We start from the raw sequence: 20,475 nt of genomic DNA, 5'->3' as shown, positions 1-20,475 counted from the left end.
TTTGCTTAGAAGGTTTGTATTTTAGAAGGTTTGTATTTTTCTGGTACTTACCTTCATAACTATAACTTTACATAATACACTTAATCCCCCCTTTTGTATAATACATTCAATCCTTTATGTCTTAGATAATAGGTACTAATTTCTTTCACATCTTTATTCAGTGTTTTTGCTTCACCAAGACAATTGCCTCATTCTTTTCTTTTAAAATCATGGTGAAATATTTAGTCACTATTTATTCAGCTCTGTCGAAACATTTTCCTGTTGATTCTCCTTCACCTGCTATTTGTTTTTCCTGTTTCTTTACTCCTTCCCTCTTGCTTTCTTTGTCTAGACCTGTGCGGGTTCCTTTCCAAATGCTCACTTTTGAGGGAGGGGAGTTTTTCCTTGCGGTTAGCGTGTGTGGGCTGGGCTGTGTTCATGTTGCCAGAACTTCTCTCCAGGACTCAGCCTTCTGCATACAGCAGTTTAGGCTTTACTTCTCTCCAGCCAGAGAAGATAGGACGCTGTGGGCTAACCCACGGGCCCAGCCCTTCCTTCCGGCCCCCTGTCACGGGGATGGACTGTCTCTGGGTGGCACCGGGTCTCTCTCCATCCTCTCTGCTTCATGGAGTTGGGTCTGGAGACCCTCCTGGCACCACTCCATTTCCTTTGTCCTGCTTTTGAAATCATGGGGTTTAGGTTTTACATCTCAAGGAGGGCTTCTCACCTTCCAGAAATGTCTTTTGCAAGTTCTCTCTGAGCTCTGCTGCTGGTCCTTTCTCCACTTCTTCCAACTGGATCTTCATTATTGGGATGGCATGTCCATCTGCCTTGTGGCTTCAAGTTTCAGGTCTCTCCTACTTTGCAAAGATGGAGTTTGTGTTCCTGCCTCTCGTTTGCCTTGTGGCATGGAGGTGATTTCTGAGAGGAGAAGGAGGAAATGCCAGCTCTGTGTTGCTCCAGTCCTAGGTGATATTATCACACAACTCTGCTGCTGGGCAGTGGGCACAGTGGGGGTAGTTGTGCCTGGAAACAGGGGATGGTTTCTAGGGAGGCCTGCAGGGTAGGAGGGCTGGATCTTCAGGCTTACAGGGACAGGCACCAGGTGAGGAGGAGAGCGGCCTCCCTCACAAGTGGGTCCTCAGCTCCTGACAGCCACCCACAGGGCAGGAGCTGAGGGCACAGAAGCAGCTCTGCCTCCTGGGGACCCAGAATCTGTTCTGTGCATGGAGGGGCTCCATGACCTTGAACGTATTCAGTGCACACAGGAACAAGAGTAGCCAGCTTACATTTATAGATCGGCCACCAAGGTTAGAAGGGAAAGGAGTGTCCCAGCTGGTGAGTCTCTTGACTTACAGCCATGAACTCTCTCACTTGAAAGTTCTGCCTCATAAACCATCGTAGGAGCCTGTGGTCTCAAGCTCAGGTTCCTCAGAGACCACCTGCAGCAGCCTGAGGCTGTCTGCATGCTCAGCCCTGGGCCACGCCCTGCAGTTCCCTGTGTGTGGACCCCACTCCCACTGCTGCACACCCCCGAAGGCAGCCCTCCTTGACCCTTCCCTGTTCTCTCCTGTGCTGGTCTAATGAGGTCCCTGGCCTTGAACCTCCTTTGCAACTCTTACTTATCCCACTATTTTGAAAAACTTTGCTTGTGTTTTTTTGTTTTGTTGTTGTTGTTGTTTTTTTGCCATTATTCTTCCTTATGCAGGAATGTTCTTCCCCTTCATTTTTCATTGTTTATTCCCTCCTCTTACTTACGGCTCTGCTCAAAAGTCATCTGCTGGAGGCTGCCTCTGAACACCCCTAATAAAATAGCTCCCCCAAGTACCCTCTAGTCAAATTACTTTCATTCATAGCAAGTTATTTTATAGATGTTTTTGTTAATTGTCTACCTTCAACCACTAGAATGTAAGTTTCATGAGAGCAAGGATTTTATTTGTTATATATGGCACCACATACTCTGCAACTAGAAAAGTGATGCTACCTAGTAGGTGCCATATATATATTACAGGAAGGAAGGAAGAAGAGAAGAAGGAAGGAGGAGAGGGAGGGAGCAAGGGAGGAGGAATGAGGGAAGATCACTGCATTCGCACACCGCACTGAGCTAGCATTGGTGCTGAATTGCCTAGTTCTCCCGTAAGCTGCCATGTCTTTCTGCCTGGGACAGAGGCTGCCTCTGCATAGTAGAGGCTCAATATATGTTTATTCAGTTGAATCAAAACACAGCATCTCTGCCCCCAAATGAATCTCAGAGTGAAGAAGTTCATGTTCAGAAACCCTGGGGAACAATATATTAATACCCCACCTTCCCCTAGGAATTCTAATTTTGCAGAGGCATCCCTTGTGATGTGGAGAATGTTTTATAAGCAATAGATTTCTTTCGATAGGGACAGGTAGTGTTTCTAGGAGGGCTAGCTAGGCCTGTCCCTACCCCTCTGCAGTAAGTGGGTGGAGGTGGGTGGGGCTGGCTCCACCCATCAGTGTGCCCCCTGATTACTCCCTGCCCCCCATCCACACAGGCATTTACTAGAGGAGTCGGAAAAGAGAAATGCCCAGGAATCGCGAGAGCTCGGGGAGTTCACTGACGGATGGAGTGGACTCGCTGGGGCCAGGGAGGGCCTTGCTTTCTCCCACTCCTCCTGGGACACCGGTTCCTCTCCTGGCCCCTTCGCTCAGTCCCAGCTTCCCGAAGAGCACTCACCACTTTGAAGCCATGTTCTGAGCGTTTGTGTACAGAGAATCCATCTGGTACCATCCAGCCGTGATCTCTCTAGGAGCCCGCTGTGCTCAGAACCCCGACTGCTCAGGCTCAAATAATTCATTGTGATGCTTACTTCAAATGGAAGAATATGAAATTGCTCAACAATTTACTAAAAAAGTGCCAAGCAATTTACTAAAAAAGGGGCAGAGTCCTCAGGGCTGGAGAGCCAGCTCCCATTCACAGAGCCCTGGCCTGTCCACCTGCTGGGGCTGGTGACGTGGGACAGGCTCTTGGAGGTCACCTGGCCCCACAGGCCAGAGCAGCTGCGCTAGTGCCAGTGTCTCATTTTAATAGCATCGCCACACGGATCTCTGCAGAAAACCGCTGCTGTAGTTCAGATTCCTGGCGGCAGGATTCCTTGTAAGCATCCCTGACATGTCCATCGGCTTCTGCTTGAAAACTGTGGTGGCACCACCATCTCAGACAGAAAGCCCTTACCAATACTGAACTGTCATGGCCTCCAGCCACAGCCCCAGTTTCCCTCCTAAGAAGGAGGACCTGTCATACAGGCTGCCCGGAGCCCGGGCAGTGCTCACACCTCCACGGTTGCCACCACCATTTCTTTGTAGCACCAGCTCTTGCTCCCTGTGGCTGCCCTGTGGGGAACCACGACCGCACAGTCTGGACAGAAGCTCCTGGAGTTAATCCTTCTCAGAGGCAGCCCGGACCAATGAGAGTGCATGCAGGGGCCCCGTGCTCCTTAGCTGGGATAATTCGGAGGCATGAACATAGCGCCATCTCCAGCTTCCCTGCAGGATTCAGCTCCCGTCACCACTGAGAAGCTGGTTTCAGAAAATGCCTTTTCATTGGCTGCCTTCCTCCCCTGGATCACTTCCCTGAATTCCTTGTATTTTCCAATAAACTTTACTCTCAAACTTTTGGTTCAGAGGTTGCTTCTGGGGAACCAAAAACCTAACCACAAACAGGAAAATTGGGGACAATCATATAAAGACAAAGGGAGAGGTGTCACACTTGATGGTGTGAAGACTCTGCTATATAAGAATACCCTTTCCCCAACGAATCTTTGTGTTTGATGTCACTGTAATCAGGATCTCTATAGGATATTCCAGAAATTCAGCAAAATGACCACAAAGGTCATGGTGGAATCAAGGGCACAGATATCTAAAATCTGAGAGAGAAGAACAAAAAAGGGAACCTTACTTGGCATTATGTCAACACAAGTTCAAAGGTGTAGAGATAGAACCAGCATGTTCTACATGGGAACGGGAGCAGGCCTAGGAAGGGCAGCTGGAGCCAGGACCAGGTGCAGGAGAGGCGGGTGTCAGGAGGACAGGCCACACGTGGGATGGAGACCACAGGCTCTTGCCCATTTCTACAGAAGGGTGCAGTTTAGGTAGAAGTGAGAGAAAGAGGATCCAGTCCAAGGTGTGTCCTGCTCAGTTCCACATGACGCTTCCTGGTTAAACATGTACCACCCGGGGCAGATGGGACAGGCAGCGAGCCCAGTCCCTGATCAGGGTGTCATTTTGACGTGGCACTTCCTCTTAGTGCTTCCATTATCGTGCAAAGAGGGTGATGGCCACATTTCTGGACAGTGATGTGCTGTGAGTGCTGGAAAAGTGGCTGGTGGAGTTCTGAAAAAGGGACTCTGGTTAGCACTGAGAGAACCACGCGCTCCTATCACCAGCATCTGGTCACATCTACTCCCTGACCCAGGACCCAGAATCAGAGAGACTCACTACTCTTATGACAGGGAACCCCACACGGAGACATACAGACGTGTTGAGAGGACATGTTGGCGAGATTTGGTTTTCATGCTAAGTTCCATGGCAGACGCCCTTCCTAGTGCTGGGGGCTGGTTTGGATGTGGGAGACACCATGCTTCAAGCCCTCCCAAGCACTCATGCACACGGATGTGCTGTGATATTGTATGGCAACTTGGCTGTGCCACAGGGTGCCCAAGATATTTCGTCACACAGTATTCTGGGTATCTCCGTGATGGTGTTTTTCAGATGAGATCATCATTTAACGGGTGGTCTTTGAGAAAAGGAAATAATGTGGGTGGGCTGCATCCAGTCAGCTGAAGAGTCCAGTAGAGAATTCCCCAGCCGGCTGCCCTGGGACTCCATCGGCAACATCGGCTCTTCTCTATTCTGCAGCAGACAGCTGTGGGATTTGAACTGCACATCGGCTCTCCAGGGTCTCTAGTCTGCTGGCCCACCCTGCAGAGTTTGGACTTGCCAGCCTCCATATTCATGTGAGCCAATTCCTTAAAATAAATCTTTTTACATTCTGTTAGTTCTTTTTCTCTGGACAACTCTGACCTAAATGCACATGCACATACTCACACACATGCATACACTCATGCACACGCACATACATGTACACACCTGCACTCATGTAGAATTTACCCCTAAAGCTGTAGTGCAGAATGGGGTTTGGCAACATACTTCTCTCCCTCCCCACATCCCCTGCTTTCATTCCTCTGCCTCACACCTACCCACAAGTCCCAAGGATGGATAAAGGTAAGAATTTAGAGCCAACATCCAACGGGCACCTGGGGGCTGACTCTGGGAGACCCATCTGCAGGAGTTTGGTCCCCACTCCACACCTGGAGTTTCTTCAGCCTTACCCAGCTCTCGGGGAGTGTTCCCAGAGGACAGCACAGGAGGACCTCTCCTGCCTGGGGACCATAGGGTCTGAACAAGCTCTAGTTTCTCTAGCGGGTTCTCTTCTCCACCCTGCCTCTACCCTCCTCCCTCGCTCCCTTCTCATTGCCACTCCCCATACATGTGGACCATGTAGTTACTGCTGTTCTCACATCCTTGGGAAACAGACCCCTGGTCTCAATGAGAGGAGGGAGATGTAGAAGGGAGGATCCTGGAGCAAAAGTCAGAAAACAGATCCCTGAAGCTCACTTCACCACTGCCCAGTCCACTGACCTAGTGCCTGTTGCCAACTAGTGCCCTTCTCTTAGCCTGTGAGAGGAAGAGGGTGCATAAGATGGTCTCCGAGGATGGGCATTTGGCGAGCCTACACCATGCCCCAGCTGGATGTAGTGGAGAGAATGCTGGGTGTGCCCGACACCTGATGGGGGCCCCGTGAATACTTGCTGATGCAACTGAATGATGGAATGACAAATGACCTACATTTGTGATCTGGTGGTATGACTTTTGCCAAATCACTGGTGTTGCTTAGACCTCAATTTCAACAGAAACAAGTGTCTTGAAGTGACCATCCTGGGAGGCTGCAGCTATGAAAAAGATCATGTTTCCTCAAAGTGGTCTAATTTCCTACTTTAGAGACAACCTCTATAAGAACGTACACATTCAGGGCCGCCACATTTGATCATCTCAGCAATTTTCCGCACAACCCTTGGCTATCAGTGTTTCACAGACATTGGGGGAGACTCAGATGGTGAAGTGATCCTTCCAAGTCACAGAGCTAGAAAGTGACTGAATTTGTTCATTCATTCATTTATTCATATATTCACAATACCCCCAGGCCCTGTACTTGACACTAGGCACCCAGTGACGAATCAGGATGACAAGGCTCTTGTGCCCAAGGAGCTTAGATCTTTCAAATTCCTTAGATCTTTCATACGGTCTCTAGAGCTCTGGTTCCAACACTCTGAGTTTAGGTCCTAGGATGGCTCTTGATCTGGTACAACTGCCCTCTACCTTGGGCCAGTGGCTCTCTTTGCTGAAAAGTTAAAGAACCAGCCCCAGAGGTGGCTTGCAAGGAGCTCCAAATAACCCCTGCCCATCGGAGTCACCCCAGACTAGGTTTGGAGCCTGTGCTTTGGGTGAGTCTATCCCAGCAAATTTTATTCTAAATGTCAGGGTGTGTGCACCTGTCTCCAACAGTCACCAGGTTCTGGGGGCTTCCAGGACCTGGGCCTCCAGGCCTTGGTATAGGTGCCTTGGACAAGTCGGTATTTAAGAAACATTTGCTGAATGAATGAATGAATGAATACAGAGTTGAGCAAACATTCCTCAGGGAGCGGCTGAGTGTGAGCCCTAAAGGCTGGGCCATGTGATATGCACCTGACTCAGGCTACCTTTTCTAGAAGTTCCCCGGCTTGAGCACACAGCTCCCCTCCCCCTTCAGAGTCCATAATTAATGTGGCGTCCTCAGTAATAAACATGCACCCTGTGGGCTCCAATCTTTCTCATTAGAGGCCCAGGCAGATTGCTTCTCTTTATTTTCCTGGCACTAGTGAATGAATCATGCTGCCCAGCAGATGACCCTGTCTTGTACTCGGGTGAAAGTGCTCCGATCCTTTCAAGAGCCAGCACTAGTGGCCAACACAGAGCCCCACATGGAAGAGACACAGGCCCAGGTTTGGTGTTTTGGGGTGGAAGGTGGTCCAGGTGTGCCCCAGCCTAATGGCCTTCCGGATAAAGCCTCAAGTTTGAGGGTGACATTCAAGACCTTCTCAGGCTCGGTCTCAGCCTGCCCTGTTAAATCTTTGTTCCCCACACCACTCCCTGCAGCGTGTTCCTTCCTTCCCCAGTAGGTTACTCATGCATTTCCCTGTTATTGATTCCTCATCCTTATGGGTCTCTGAAGCTCAGTCATTGTGAAAAGCCCATAGAATGGCACCTCCTTCAGGAAGCCTTCCTTGACCAACCCCAGTGCAGCGCCCCATATCCTCCTTTCACCCTCAGCATAGAATGTCCTCTAACCCTAGCTTTCTCTCTGTGTCACTTTCCTTACCTGTGTCTCAGGTTCCTTGTTTTTAAATGAAAGGAAACCCCTTCACAGACTTTTATGAAATTTAAATGAACTTATTTCATTAAACAGTTACAAATATCTATTCTGTATTTCGTTCAAAACACACAGGGCTAGGTTCAGAGGACAAGAAGATGAATAAAAATACAGCTATAGTCTCAAGTAGCTTGTAGTTCAGTGGGAAATTATCTAAATAATAGTAATAATAACTTCACATTTATGCTTTCCAGGGCACATTGGGCTGAATGCTCTATATACAGACAAATGTACAGGAGATTCTGATACCAAGGAATAAAGTGCTTTGAAATTAGATAGAGTCCCAAATAAACTGAGATGATCTCGTTATCATTGCCCGGGCTCCATCAAGTGACACCATAGTGTACAGAGAGTGTGTGGTTGGTCTATCTCCCTTCTCCATCTCTCAGGGAAGGTTCTGCAGGCGGGTGGAGGAGGCAGGGCAAAGTCCCGTGGTGCTGGGCAGGGACAGGACAGGTGGGGAGGTTACTGCAGCATCTGACGGGGCAAGATGCTCCTTGGGGCCCAGCCAGACTCTAGGTCACTTCACAAAAGGTCATTGCATCTGCACGGAGAATTTTCCAGCTCTTAATGAAGCCACCGAGGCAGTGCGTTGGTAAAGTTCAGCCTCTAATCCCCAATTAAGGTGCTGGGCCTTAGCTGCATCCGGCATCTGGTTGCCAATGGCTACAGTAATCATGTTTTTTGAGCGCGCTTTCTCTCTTTCCAGTACAATTTCCAGTGGGAGGAGGTCTTTCCCTCAGGCTTCTGACAGCCAGAACCTCTCCCCCAGGTGATGTCCCAGAGGGTGAGCAGGGAAACCCCTGCGGTCAGCTTAGCTTCCAGCTCTCCCCACATCCCTGTTCAGTCCTGAGCCCCTCTCCTGCTCCCTTCAGAGTCCTCACCCATGTCTCTTGTGGCCTCAGGCCATTTATGAAGAACCTACTCTGTGTCAGGTACTTTGCACGTATAACCATTTAATTCTCTAAACAAACTGTGGAGGAAGAGTGAGCACCCCTCAGCAGAGGGCGAAGCGAGGGTCTTAGAAGGCATGACCTGCCCCCAGGTGGGACAGGGCGGAGCCCAGACTTACTCTGGGCCTGTGTGACCCTGAGTCCTTCACCACACCCATTCTTACTCCACTGCTGGTGTGACAGGGCTCTGCAGGGGCCTGTGGCTGAGGACAAGGAAGGATGACCAGATGCTATAATACTGCTTATGACAATAATGACAACGGCTGTCATTTTGAGCCAGTGCCTGGCATTTAGTAGATGCTGAGTATTCAGTTTTCACGTGAAAGGAATCTGTTCAGATACTGTCTGGGCACACGGTTATACATCTCACTTAGCTTCACAACAATCCTGCCAGATAAGTAACTTCACCCCCATTTTACAGAGGAACAAATTGAGGCATAAAGAGATTAAATTTATCTACAGGTTGAAATCTATAAAATTTCTGCATATGTAGGTAGAAATGGAAATATATCATCAACTTCATATGACTCAGCCTAATTATAATGGAATAACCAGTATCTGAACCTAGTTCTTTGTTCATTCCAAAATTCCTTCCCTCCCTCTAGAGCAGTGATGGCGAACATTTTGAGCTCGGTGTGTCAGTATTTTGAAAAACCCTAACTTAACTCTGGTGCCGTGTCACAGATAGAAATTTTTTGATATTTGCAACCATAGTAAAACAAAGATTTATATTTTTGATATTTATTTTATATATTTAAATGCCATTTAACACAGAAAAATCAACCAAAAAAATGAGTTCGCGTGTCACCTCTGACACGCGTGTCATAGGTTCGCCATGACTGCTCTGTAGCATAGCCTCTCCTTTGCAGTGTTGGAGAGTGTCTGATAAAATAGAAGGGAACGGGTGCCGAGCAGAAGAGAACGGAGCTCGGCTAACCGTCTCCTGCAGCTTTGGAAGACTCTTCCCGTTCCAGGAAGCGTTGGCCTGGTGACACTTTCCTGAACTGGGGCCATCTCTAAGGGTTGTGGTCAGAACCTCGGGCTTGTAACTACCATAGCAACAGAGGCAAACACACTCTCTAAGTAGGAAATAGCTCAGAGGAAGGGGTGGGGGGAGAGGGGAAGAAGTTAACCAAAGAACTTATATGCGTAGATGCACAGTCCATGGACACAGGCAATAGTGTGGTGAAGCCCTTGGGTGGGGCAGGGGGTGGGTGAAGGGGGCTAAGGGCAGAAAAATGGGGGACCTCTGTAATACTATCAACAATAAAAAACACATTAAATTTAGAAAAAAGGGAAAAACGCTTAGGCTGTGCCCATGTAGATTCTCACATGGCCTTGTCCTGAGACAAGGCAGAGCAGAGGCAGAGCCCCTGAAGAGTGAAAGGCAGTGGGCCGGGGTCTTGCCACACGCCTACCCCAGGCTCAGCAGAACGCTGGGTGTAGAGCTGAATTCCTGGCTGTAGACATGCAGTTGGGTTTACTTTGAATAATAAAGGGTAGTTGGTCCAGCCTTGGAGCCCCAGAAAGCATGTGCATTATTTACCAGCCACTAGGAAATCAGCTTAGGGGACGAAGAGCATCTTTCCATTTCAACCCCTGTCAGAGAGCCACAGAGACATGGAAGACATCAGTCTCTTTCGGAGCCTCAGCTATTTCCCTCTTTATGCCCTTGATTATGGATTAAGCACCCAAGGCCCTGTGTGTACCCTGCCGAAGACCATGAGCTCTCCAGGGGTTGGGACCAGGTTGCTTTCATCTCTAAGCTCCCAGTGTCTATGCCTGAGTCATGCTAGGTGCTCAGAAACTGTTTAAAAAACATGATCAAAAGTGTTGACAAAAGATTACAAATAATGGAACGAGATGAGAGATGTCTGCCTCTGGCCTTGTCCCACTCCCCCTAGAAATGGTGGTGTTCCCTGAGCATATGAGCACCTGGCTTCAAGGCAGAGATCATGTGGCTCCTGGGGCCAGGCCATTTCAAGTTCCAGTTTGTGGTCCCACCGACTTGAGGGACTGAGGGGGGGCGGGGTTGTTTCTTCCTTCTTTGGGACAGCACTGAGTCCTATGTCCTTAGAACCCTCCCTGGGTGAGTCCTCCCCATCCTCTCTGCACTACCGCCTGCCTGATGAAGGACGCTGAGGATACTCAGCAGGCTAGCATGGGTGCTGGGACTGCATCCTCCATGGGAAAGATTGCTGATCTCCCCAACAAGGACAAGTGAGAACCCCCATCCGCCCCAGCCCATGCTTTCACAGAATTCTTTCACCCTCAAGCCAAAATATTGAAATCATGGGCAGCACTTTAAAAATGCTGACACCTCGGGCCCACTCCCAAGAGATTCTTATTTCGTTGCTCTGGAGCATGGCCGGGGGCATCAGGTTTTCAAAAGTGCTCCAGGTGTGTTTTTAAAAAAATAATTTTTATAGTTTTATAGTTTTAATTGTTTTTATGTTTTTATTGATTTCAGAGAGAGGAAGGGAGAAGGAGAGAGAGATTAAAAACATCAATGATGAGACAGAATTATTGATGGGCTGCCTCCTACACGTCCCCCAAGGGGGATGGAGCCCGAAACCTGGGGAAGTGGCCCTGTCTGAGAATTGAACCGTGACCTCCTGGTTCATAGGTCAATGATCAACCACTGAGCTGCACAGGCCGGGCTCTCCAGTTGTTTTTAATGTGCAGCCAAGCCCAAAGACCTCTGCATATGGTCCATTGTCTCTCCATCACCTAACACAGTCCTTGCATTCAAGGAATTTTGTTTGTTTGTTTGTTTGTTTTTAATCTTTGCTGTTGAAAGGATTACATAGATCCCCCTTTTTCTCCCATTAACCTCTTCCAGCCCACTCCCATCTCCTCTTCCCAGGCCTTCACCACCCTATTGTCTGTGCAAGGAATGTTTGCTGAGCGGATAAATGAATGGCAAGGGAATGAATGAACACAGGGCTTACTACTCAGGCGCCAGCAACAGCATAAGCTGGCAATGTTTTGGAGACATATGAGCCCAGGCCCAATGCCTCTCCATGCCCCTCAACACCCTCCCCATTCTCCACATTCTCAGATTCAGTTTGCCTGCCTATACTTTGGGTTTGTGTGCTTTGAAAAAACTCTCCAGGTGATTCAGATGTGCAGGTTTGGCTAAGAAAAATGAGTGAGTGAGTGAATGAATCCATGAGACATCTGAGCTAATCAGAGGGGTGTAGAAACAAAAACAGATGAGCATTCTATAATGTTTAGGAAACTGGTGGGTTTGATCTCCCACTAGTCTTGTTTCTTTTTGCTTGATTGGTAAAATACACAGCACTTGGTGGGGAAGCAAGAAATGGCCCTTTCCTCTTTCTCCTGGAAGTCAGTAATTGCCCGGAAACATGAGTCTGGCCTTTTCTTTTTGGATTCCAATTTGCAGGTCGCTGTGGTTGCTGCCTTTTTGCTAGTCCATATATTGGATTGGAAATTGAGGTCATGGTATGCAGGAACAAACCACGAAGGGGGAAGAGGGATGAGTCAGTTTGGAAGTGGGTGATAAATCCAGTGCTCAGCTCAATTCAGGAGGACCTGGGAGCCTGAGTGGCTATTCAAGCCACTTACCTTTTAGTCACCAGGGATACGGAGGAGGAACGGAGGAGTCAGAGATGATGGTGAGGGAAGAGACCAGCTAGTCAGCCCCTGCAGGCAGTGCGGAGTCTCCTCTTCCTGCTGGTCCACTGCTCTGAAAGGAGGCACGGCGGCAGCTATACAGGGAAACACACCTTCCTGGGCCTGCAGGGCACTCCACAGCCCGGTGGATCCTGCAACTGCCCCCAGCTGGGCTTCCAGCAGCTTCCACTAGAAACAGTAAGACAAACATACAAAGAACAGGGACACTACAGAAGCGGGCCTTTTACTGCCAACGTCCAATGGTATTTTCCGCAGGGATGGAAACGTTCTGGATTCTGCTGTCCATTAGGGCAGCCACTGGCTTACAGGCCACACTTGGAGTGTGACTAGTAGAGGGAAATGACTTTTAAATTTTATTTCATGTCATGAATTTCAATGTAAGTAGCCATGTTAGTGGCTACCGTATGGGGTAGTGCAGGTCTATATGGCCGGGCTAATGGGGAGGGAGCAGCATGGGCCTGGGTGAGCAGGAAAAGAAAAACACTAGCCTGGCACCACATGGTGGGCAAACTCCTCAAGTCTTTGTTGTGGGGCTGGAATACTTTATGGGACGTTTCCCCTTGAGCCAGGCGTTCTGAGCTGTGGCTTCTGGGAATCGTGAGCTGTTGTAGAGTTTTGTTCTTAGGGTACCGCTCGCAGCAGGAAGGGAGGCTCCCAGTGAACCCCGCTACACTCAAGGGAGAAGTGACTTTGTTCTTCCATGGCAACAGTTCCCAGACCCTTCCTGCGGAGGAGACCCTAACGGAGTACTCCCTGCCCTCGCTGCTGGGCCGAGAGGGGAGCTGGGGTAAGAGCTCAGACTCTCAGCAGCATGCAGCTGCCTTTCAAACTGGGAGGTAAGATTTCCCGGCTCAGATTTTGCTATTACCACAGCCCTGGTAATTTGCAAGGCTGTGTTAAGAAAATCACTTAATCCCTCTGAGCCTTCTCTGTAAAATGAGTGGGCTGACAGCCTCTGAGAGGTTCAAGGTTCCTTCCAGCGTGAAAATTCAGTTTCTAAGGGTTTACAATTTCCTTACAAGACACAAATTGAAGTCAAATGGGCATTGGAATGGCTTCCCTCTCACTGCAGCGAGTTTTTCTTTCAACCCAATTACCGTCGACATTAGCTCTTTCATTTATTAATATTATCAATACTATTAGAACAGCTTCTATTTTCTACTGCTCAGCCTGTATTACCCCCAGGAAAATCATTGTCAGCTTCAGCCAGGCCTGAGCAAGCAGCAGCCCAGAAACATAGTCTGGCCTGCAACCAAGCACTTGCTATCATCTCCGCCTTTCTCCCCCTCTATTCCTTCCTTGTTTCTATCATCCTTCCCCATCTTCTATCTTTCCACTTCCTCTCTTTCCTCCCCCCCTCTTTCCTCTAGCTTCCTCTTTCTTCTGCTTTTCTCTCTCCCATCCCTCACCCTCAGGTCTCCACCTCCCCTTGTACTCCTGCCTTCTCTTATGTCCTGGGAGCCCACCTGGTTTTATACTCTTCCCAAACTACAGACTAAGGCAACGCTTTGATGGGTGGGAGGGTACAGGGTGGCTGCAAAGCCTGAGGACACAACCTCCAACGTTTTTCAAATGAACTTACCTCTCCAAACACAATGAGAGAGCCAGGCAGGGAATAGCTCTCGCTACAAGCAGAAAACACAAAAGGAAAGTAAAAATCTTCCTGCTATTGTAGACTGAATATTTGTGTTCTCCCCAAATTCAGTGTTGAACCCCTACCACCCAATGTGATGATATTGGCAGGTGGGGGGTTGGGGAGGTAGTTAGGATTAAATGAAATCGTGAGGGTGAAGTCCTCCTGAATGGGATTACTGTCCTTTTAGGAGTCAGGAGAGAACTTGCTTCCCCTCTTTCTGCCACACGAGGATAGAAGTTGGCTGTCTGAAATCTGGGAGTAAGCTCTCACCAGAACCCAACAAAAAGGCACTATAGTCTTAAACTTACAGTCTCTGGAACTGTAAGAAATAAATTTCTGTTGTTGATAAGTCTGTGGTATTCTGTGACAGCAGCCTGAACAGACTAAGACACAGCCAAGCCCAAGTTCAAATGTCCCATGAGTGAGGAGGTGGGGCCAGCATAGGTCTGCAGAGCTGGAGCCGGCGGGGAGGGGGGGCGTGTTACCTCCAGCTTAGGAAGGGGGCCCTGCTCCCCAAACTCAGAGAGCCTTGTCTCACAGAGAGAGGCAGGCAAAGGATGGGCACAGGTCTGGGGGCATCCAGCGACTTCTCCAAGGAAGTCCTGCAGTCCTCCACCCGTAACCCAGGCTCCGCACCCTGGCTGCCACTCCATCAGGAAATCTCAATGGGATACTGCAGCTCAGGCTGTGGACCAGTGAGTCTGCACATCACAAGTGCCTCTCTTTTCCTTCCCCATGGAGGGTAGTGAAGAAAAGCCCTGGCTTTCAGGGACTGTGCTCTCCACACAGTCTTGAAGATTTGTTGCTAGCTCAAATCAGTCATGCTTACTGATTCCCCTCCATTCTACAAGGAACCCTGCTCCACAGAGGTAAGACTTGGGATTCTGGTTGCTTCTGTGACCAAAGCTCCCTGTTAAAGCCCTAGTTCTCTTTGTCATGGGTAGCTGAAAAGCAGAGGAAGGGAAGATGACCTTGAACTGCTTTCTCTAAAGCTTCAGGGCCAGTCTGGGGGAATAAAATTAGTCCTAAATCTGGATTCCTAGCCAGTGCACCATTTAATAGCTTTGTGTTCCTTTCAAACATTTTTTTTTTAAATCTGTGAAATGGGAATGGAACTCCTCATTCACTGGGGATCTTATGAGGATTGAAGGGATAATGGATGCCCCCTTCTCTTGGACAGTGGATAGATATTGGTGGTTCAGTTAGCCAGGGAGTTGGAGGAGGGTAGACCCAATGACCTCTTCAGGTTACTCCTAGCTTGGCCATTTATAGCTCCAGGGAAACTTAAGTGAGTCCAGAAATGACCAGACAATTGGCAGAAGTAGATAACGCTTAAAAGCTCATTACTTGTGTGGCTGACAAAGCAACAGGGCCTTCAGCAATATTGAAACAGTCAAGAGAAGGTGCCACTAATAGGCATTTCTTTAGCATCCGCAGCAAGTTTCTCCAGCATCATGAATCAATTTCCAGCAGGCTCCTGCCGATTTGGTTTTCACGGAAAGGTTGATGTTGATGTGCCTGGAGGAAGACAACAGAGGGGGTATTGTCATATTTGAGTAATATTGACACTTAGCCAGGAACAAAGGAGCTTGTTATGCAATAGACATAATGGGAAGGGCCAACCCAGGGCAGCGGCCTTGAATGGCAAAGCTGTGGAGTGAGAATTTCTCCAACGGAGATAAAACCAAGCTAACTCCAGCTCCAGCATTGGGTAATGGGAGGGAAGTGGCTCAGCCTAAAGAGCTGGCCAACTTTCAAGGAAAACGAAGCTTTCAATAACCACCCTCCAAGGCCACTGTGGCTAGTAACACAGACTTACTGGTAAAGACAGTCAGCGATGACAGTAGCAGGAGGCACGTCCCCAAACTTGAATCCTGCAGCAGGTGCTGTCTGTTCTCCCACCTCTGTCATTTCTGTGGAGGTAGTGGATGGAAGGGTGGGGTAAGGCTGGGGCAGGACAGATCCACTTGCTCATGATTAGGGCAGAGCTGTTAGGGACCCTCTGAGGTTGGGACTTTTACATGGAAGATAGAAAAGTGTCCTACAGTCCTGTCAGGAGCGCTTTATTCAGAGAAGGTGCCTTCCTGTTTCCTGCTCCTCTCAAGGAAAGAGGGTTTAACAGAGCAGTAAAATGGCCTGTGAACTTCAGGGAAGACTTTTCTTTTTCTTTTTTAAAAATTTATTTATTTATTTATTTATTTATTTATTTATTTATTTGCGAAAGAGAGAGAAGGAAGAGAGAGAGAGAATTGATTTGTTGCTGCACCTATCTCTGCTTTCATTGGTTGCTCCCGATATGTGCCCTGACCAGGGATGGAACCTGGAAGCTTGGCTTATTGAGACTGCACTCCAACCAACTGAGCACCTGGCCAAGTCCTAAATACTTTCTGTTGACCTGGCCTTTGTTAGAAGTGAAAGTGCCTGTTTCCATGAGAAAAGTGCTGTGAACATGAACATCATAAAACCAAGCGCCTCAATCATTTTTCAGTTTAACCCCAGGAGAATCAACTCAAGAGCTTCAAAACCCAAGGACAGACTGGTCCCAAAGCATTTCCTCCTCTGCCCTTTTGTTGCCTTGTTCTTTTTTCTCTTTTCTACGCGTACGATCCTCTTTCCTAAAGGCTACATCTCGTCTGTTTCTCCCTTGGATTCTTAAGCTTTTTTGTACTGATACTGACTGTTTCTACCTCTGTTTTGCTTTTGTGGATGCTCTTGTATTTGTCTAAATCTATTTCGTCACAACCTTTTTTCCTCTTATGCTTGGGCTGCTTCTCCTCCGATTTTTCTCCACCTTCTTCTGAGTGCTGTTTTCTCTTCCTGGATCCATTTGTGACTGGCTTTGTGGGCACTGGTGCTGTTTTCTCAGAGGTGCTTGCAAACTCTGATTCCACACTGTATGAGCTGTAATTATACTCTTGCTGACTACAGATCAGGGGTGCTGGTTTCCCCGAGAAACAGTGCCTGGTGAATCGACAGTAGCTCAGGGAGTCTAGCCTCAGCCTGAGCTGGTGGGCACTGAGGTAACTGGTTTCCCACTGTTTGTGAAATATTGCATGGTCTTGGGTGGGCCTGGATGTTTTCAGTTGGGAGTCGTTGGTCAAACATTTCGTACCTGGGTCTGAAACCTCTTCTTTGTCACTACAGGTTTCCAAATAGTCCGCTCTCATCTGTCTGAAACAAGCCTTTGGTTCTATGCCTCTGGCTTTCTGCACTTGGATATAATCTTCAAGTTCATCTGGAAAAAAGTCAGATGTCTTCTTAGAATTCTCCATTAGGTTGACAACAAGTGATTTTCCTTATCAGGCTGAGGACTTAGTGGAGAAATCTGATCATATTCACACATTAATTGCCTTCAGTTTCTAGTATAAACTTTCCCTAAACAGTGAGACTGTGCAACAACTGGGGAGCTTTTGAGGGACAGGGGCCTGCGTCTACAACTACTGTTTCTTGGCCAGCCAAGCCTCTGGCAGGGGGCAGGGGGATAGGCCCAGGTGGAGGTGACAGAGAGGCAGGGATGGACAAGCCCACCACTGAGCAGACAGGGTTGGAGGAGGAGTGGAGACCAGGATTCCCGAGGGGAAGTTGCTGCTACCAGCCGTAGCTGACTGGCTGGCACTGACACTATGACCCAAGGAAGACTTCTCTGAACATGAAGACTGTGAGCATGTGAGCCATAAAGTTGGGAGATTTCTTTCCTTTTGAAAGAGACATGGTGGCAAGCAGTAGGGAAGAGTTTCAAGGGTCTTTAAAATACAGGAGGCTGTCTTCTTTCTGGGGTGGTTGGGGTAGCTTGTCCTGTAGGTGAGGCGATCCACAAACAACCACTCTGATTCCAGGCTCTACCCTCCCCTGCTGCTTCACCCATCCAACCAGGTCAACCTGTGGGATACAGGTGGATGACAGCAGCCATACAGCCTCTCAGAGCTGATGTCCTATGTAAATGCCTCTAGGGTCATCACTTTGATTTTCATGAATAACATTTTGAATATGATATTGCCTCCTTCTTAACTCTACCTATGATTGAAACAAACCAGCCTTCTCTCCCTCTGTCTGTCTCTCTCTTTTTTTTGAGTATTTTATTATATGCAAATTTTACATTAATAAGCTATAAACAGATATAGAGCTCTACTTCATTAAGTATGAAGTATGATCACTGAAGTATCCAGGGGGATGTGAACTAAGGTCTGACATTTACTTTGAAATGCATCCAAACATAAGTAGATGCTATGGGTTGAGTTACATTCCACCAAAATCCATATGTTAAAGTCCCTTCGAAATGATCTTATCTGAAGACAGGGTCATTACAGAGCTCATACAGTTAATCAGTTCATTGGTGACGGGGAGGGCAAAATCCAATATGACTGGTGTCTTTATAAAAGAGGAAAATTTGGCCCAGCCAGCATGGCTCAGTGGTTTAGTGTCAACCTATGAACTAGGAGGTCAAGGTTCAATTCCTGGTCAGGGCATATGCTCGGGTTGTGGGCTCGAGCCCCAGTGTGGGATGTGAAGGAGGTCTCTTATCATTTATGTTTCTAGCTCTCTCTATCTCTCTCCCTTCCTCTCTGAAATCAGTAAAAATACATTTTTTGAAAAAGAAGGAAATTTGGACACAGACATACATGCAGGATGACAATGTGAAGAAGCACGGGGAGAAGACAGCTATCTACAAGCCATGGAGAGAGGCCTAGAACAGGTCCTTCCTTCACAGCCCTCACAGGAACCAACCCTGCTGACTCCTTGATCTCAGACTTCCAGACTCCAGAGCTGTGAGACAGTACATGTCTGTGGTTTAAGCCACCTGGTCTGTGGTACTTTGCTGCAGCAGTCCTGGGAAACTAATGCAGCTGGATTGATGGGTGATTAGAGGTTTAGATAGATAGATGATACATAATAAAAATCTATACTAATAAAAGGGTAATATGCTAATTGGACCGGACATCTTCCGGACGTCCTTCCAGACAAAGCCATGATGGCAGGGGCCAAGGCAGAGGTGATACCAGACGTCTTCCGGACATCCGTCCATCCTGACAAAGCCAGGGGCATGGCCTGCCTGCAATCCACCCTCAGCCCCTTGCCCAGGCCAGCCCTGCCCCCAAATGGGGACCCCCACCCCAACTGGGGATGTGGCCAGCCTGCAAACCTCCCAGGCCCTTCTCCCAGGCCAGCCCTGTCTCTAGCGGGGACCCCCACCCTGATCTGGGGGCATGGCTGGCCTGCAAACTCTGTGGCCCCTGCCCTGATGACCCTGACACCCTACACGCCCCCCGACCCTGTTCCGGGACCTCCTTCAAGATGCTAATTGGACCAGACGTCTTCCGGACATCCGTCCATCCTGACAAAGCCAGGGGCATGGCCTGCCTGCAATCCACCCTCAGCCCCTTGCCCAGGCCAGCCCTGCCCCCAAATGGGGACCCCCACCCCAACTGGGGATGTGGCCAGCCTGCAAACCTCCCAGGCCCCTCTCCCAGGCCAGCCCTGTCCCCAGCGGGACCCCCACCCTGATCTGGGGCATGGCCGGCCTGCAAACCCTGTGGCCCCTGCCCTGATGACCCTGACACCCTACAGGCCCCCCGACCCTGTTCTGGGACCCCCTTCAAGGCAGGCCAGCTGGCCCCCATCTGTGCACCAGGCCTCTATCTTATATAATAAAAAAATAATATGCAAATTGACCCTAATGGCAGAATGACCAGAACGACAGCTGGACCAGTCACTATGAGGTGCACTGACCACCTCTCAGTCCCTTTCCCTAGCTGTCAGGCACAGATCACCTAATAGCGAATGGGGAACCAAGGGTGGGTGGCAGCAGGGGGGCAGGGCCAGCTGTGGGCAGCTAAGGAAGATGTCCCTGATTGTAGGCCTAGGGACTGTACCCACACATGAATTTTGTACCCCTGGGCCTCTAGTAAGTATAATAAAACTAGAGGCCTGTGCATGAATTCGTGCATGGGTGGGGTCCCTCTGGGTGGCCTGTAGGGATTGGGCCGAAACTGGCAGTCCAACACCACCTGCCACTCCTACCTGCTGCTCCCATTCATCCCGATCCAACTGTGCCTGCCATGGGCGCATGCCCAATCAGTCCCGATTGGGAGAGGCTCGTGCTGCCACAACAGCACTCACCAGCCATGAGCCCTGCGTCTGGCACCCTCCCAAGGGGAGTGGCCTGTGAGATCAGGCTGAAACAGACTCTCCAATATCCCCTGAGGGGTCCCAGATTGTGAGAGGGTGCAGACCAGGCTGAGAGACCCCACCGGTGCAAGATTGGGCCAGGGAGGGACTGTGGGAGGGCTCCAGGGTGTGTCTGGCCCATCTCACTCAGTCCTAATCAGCCAGACCTCAGCAGCAAGCTAACTTACCAATTGGAGCATCTGTCCCCTGGTGGTCAGTGCATGTCATAGCGAACAGTTGAGCAGCCTTAGCATATCATTAGCATATTATGCTTTGATTGGTTGTTCAGTTGTTCTGCTGTTGGGTCTACTTTCATATTACTCTTTTATTATATAGGACTAGAGGTCCAGTGCATGAAATTCGTGCACTGGGGGGTGGGGTTCCCTCAGCCCAGCCCGCCCCTCTCACAGTCCAGGAGCCCTCAGTGGATGTCCTACTGATGGCCACAGTCTGGCAGCAGAGGCTCAGAGCAGGTGTCCCGTGTGTGTGTGTGTGTGTGTGTGTGTGTGTGCCCGCTGGGGGCCTGCCCCCAGCCGCATTGGAGGCTCAGAGCAGGAGCTCCTTGTGTGTGCGTGTGCTGGGGGCCCGCCCCC

The 20,475-nt window shown here is 49.2% G+C and overlaps 1 pseudogene; it reads right to left on the bottom strand.

Annotated features, from left to right (window-relative positions):
- Window positions 1–16,093: 16,093 nt before the first annotated feature.
- On the bottom strand, window positions 16,094–17,049 carry LOC102758416 (annotated as a pseudogene).
- Window positions 17,050–20,475: the final 3,426 nt, after the last annotated feature.

This window comes from Myotis davidii, unplaced genomic scaffold, assembly GCF_000327345.1.
Source record: "Myotis davidii unplaced genomic scaffold, ASM32734v1 scaffold1025, whole genome shotgun sequence".
Classification (NCBI taxonomy): Eukaryota; Metazoa; Chordata; class Mammalia; order Chiroptera; family Vespertilionidae; genus Myotis; species Myotis davidii.
The sequence above is the reverse complement of the archived record's forward strand: the minus strand, read 5'-3'. Positions and strand labels throughout refer to the sequence as shown.